The sequence below is a fragment of the Octopus bimaculoides genome, chromosome 15 (assembly GCF_001194135.2).
Source record: "Octopus bimaculoides isolate UCB-OBI-ISO-001 chromosome 15, ASM119413v2, whole genome shotgun sequence".
Classification (NCBI taxonomy): domain Eukaryota; kingdom Metazoa; phylum Mollusca; class Cephalopoda; order Octopoda; family Octopodidae; genus Octopus; species Octopus bimaculoides.
Genome location: NC_068995.1, coordinates 46,160,829 through 46,163,972, shown reverse-complemented (window position 1 = coordinate 46,163,972; position 3,144 = coordinate 46,160,829).

Below are 3,144 nucleotides of genomic sequence, written 5' to 3'. Positions count from 1 at the left end.
TATATATATATATATATATATATATATATATATGCATGTATATATATATTACTCGCAATCACATATGTACATAGGTTTATATATACATATGTATACGTATAAACACATATACACTTGTATGTTTATAAACACACATGCACACATACAGACATATGCATATACACATATATATATATATACATACATAAACATATACACACACAAATCTCTCAACATCAACTTCATTTGATTTCCTTTAAAATTTTAAACCAACTGTTTTGTTGTTGGTTTTTTTTCTTTTGTATTGTTTATTCGCTTATTTGTTATTTTTATTTTCATTCTTCTGTTGATGACGACGACGACGATGATGATGATGATGATGATGATGATGACGACAGCGACGACGACAACGACTGTGATGATGATGACGATGATGTTAACGATGATGATGATGATGATGATGATGATGATGATGATGATGATGATGATGATGATGGTGATGATGATGACGATTACGATGATGATGATGATGATGATGATGATGATGATGATGACGATTACGATGACGATGATGATGATAATGATGATGATGACGATTACGATGACGATGATGATGACGATTATGATGATGATGATGATGATGATGATGATGATGATGATGATGATGATGGTGATGATGGTGATGATGATGATGACGATTACGATGACGATGATGGTGATGATGATGATGATGACGATTACGATGACGATTACGATGACGATGATGATGACGATTACGATGATGATGATGATGATGATGATGATGATGATGATGGTGATGATGCTGATGATGACGATTACGATGACGATGATGATGACGATTACGATGATGATGATGATGATGATGATGATGATGATGATGATGACGATTACGATGACGATGATGATGATGATGATGATGATGATGATGATGATGATGACGATTACGATGATGATGATGATCAGGAAATAATTGTTGCTGGGGCAGTTACTGTAGCTGTTGTTTCCTTTCTGTGGATGTTGTTTCGTTGCTTTTACTCTTTCTGTTATTTCTGTTGTTGTTGTTGTTATTGTTGTTGTTGTTGTTGTTGTTGTTGCTGTTGTTGTTGTTGTTGCTGAAATTCTTACGGTTGTTATTTGTTGCTGCAGTTTTTAGTGTTGCTTTTTTTTTTTGTTCTTTTACCTTGTTATTGTTGTTGTTGCTGTTATTGTAAACAGCACTTTTTCCTATGTTGTTCCTGAAACCGATGTTGATGTTGCTCTGAGGTTGCAATTTTAGTTCTTGAGGTTGTTGTTGTTGTTGTTGTTTATGTAATTGTGAACGCTGCTGCAATTATTCCATGATTACAATTAAATTTAGTTTATTTGTGCTGCCTCACGTTTATTTTCCTTTCTTCAGTATTACACTAATGTTAACAACAACAACAACAACAACAACACCAGCAACAACTACAGCGCCTATAGCAGGAAGAAAAAAAAAAACAAAACTCAAAATGGTTAGCATTGAAAACAAATGTAGTTTTAATCACAACACGATGACAACCTAATAACTCTTACTATTATTATTAATGGTTTGTGTTATTTTTATTGACCACAAGGGTCGCAGATTTTAGAAACAGTACATGTATGAAATATATAAAAGTAACTGGTGGTGGGGGTGGTTGCATCAAAGAATAGGAAGAGAAAAAAATCAACAAAATTAATGAATAACAACAAAATATCAAGAAATGGTCACCAATAGAGGTAGAAATACAACACTGGGTCATTCAGAGTAACCTAGATAAATATGGCGTATCAAGGGCAAACGTGGTGTTCCCTGCTTCTATCGCCTGCTTCTTGCCGCCTTCGTAAAGACGCATAATGAAAGTAAGCCTCATTATAAAAAATAAATAACTAAATGCGCCCTTTTAAAGCCTAGCCAGGCTCATGGGCCCGGTTTCCCGGTTTCAATGGCGTATGTGTTCCCCCCAGCTGGATGGGACGCCAGTCCATCGCAGCGTTACTCATTTTTGCCAGCTGAGTGGACTGGAGCAACGTGAAATCCTGTGGGATGCAATGATTCAGTGCGATCACCTATCAAGACACCGGAAACGGGATATTGTTGCGGTAAAAAAAAAAAAGAAAGAAAGAATATGCATGATAATCGACATAGCATGTCCCGGTGACAATAGGTTCAAAGAGAAAGAAGAAAACCTGAACAACTACGACGATTCGAAGAGGGAAATACGAAGGTGATGGTCAATGAAGAGAGTAGACGTGATTTCAATAGTAATTGGCGCACTTGGAAGTATCAGCACTCAACTACAAACATGGTTCAAAAAGATTGGTGCAAGTGTGAAAGTAGAACACCTACAAAGAGCAGCCTTGCCTGGAAATGTAAGAATTCTTCGCAGGGTTCTTGAAGCATGACCAGTAAACAAGTGTCACCTTAGTCTGCTGGCTGTGGACAGCTGACACTTTCCATCATACCCAGCAAAATAAGCTGTGAGTTCTCATCAAAAAGTAATAATAATAGTTGCAGGAAAGGATCACTGCGTTCCTTGATGAATGGCTGCAGCAAGGACACGTCCCTACCCTGATGACAAGTGGACGAACGTTGTTATGTCTCAGGGACCCATTGAGACGTAAATCGGTGTCAAAGTTTCTACCTATTACCTGTTTACCACTTAATGTGGACGCTTATGATCCATATTTTGGAAAAGTTATATCATCGTTTAGAACCAGTGGATCAGAAGGAATGCAGGATGTAAAGTAGAGCAACTAAAGACCAGTTGTTAATTAATAAAATGATAATTAGAAACTGTAGACGCAGGTTGACGGGATTTAATGTAGCATGGTTGGATTACAGAAAAGAAAAATGACATGGTAATGCACAGTTGGATAAGCACATTTGAAGTGGCAGAAAATATAGAGAAATTGGTCAATGAAACTATGGAACATTGGAATACTGAGCAAAGACTTGGGAAAGCGAACATCAGACGTGGTATATTTCAAGATGATACCTTATATCCAATACTATTTATAAGGAAAGAAATAAATTAAGTATACACGGTATACACTGGAAGAAGAAGAAGAAGAAGAAGAAGAAGAAGAAGAAGAAGAAGAAGAAGAAGAAGAAGAAGAAGAAGAAGAAGAAGAAGAAGGGGG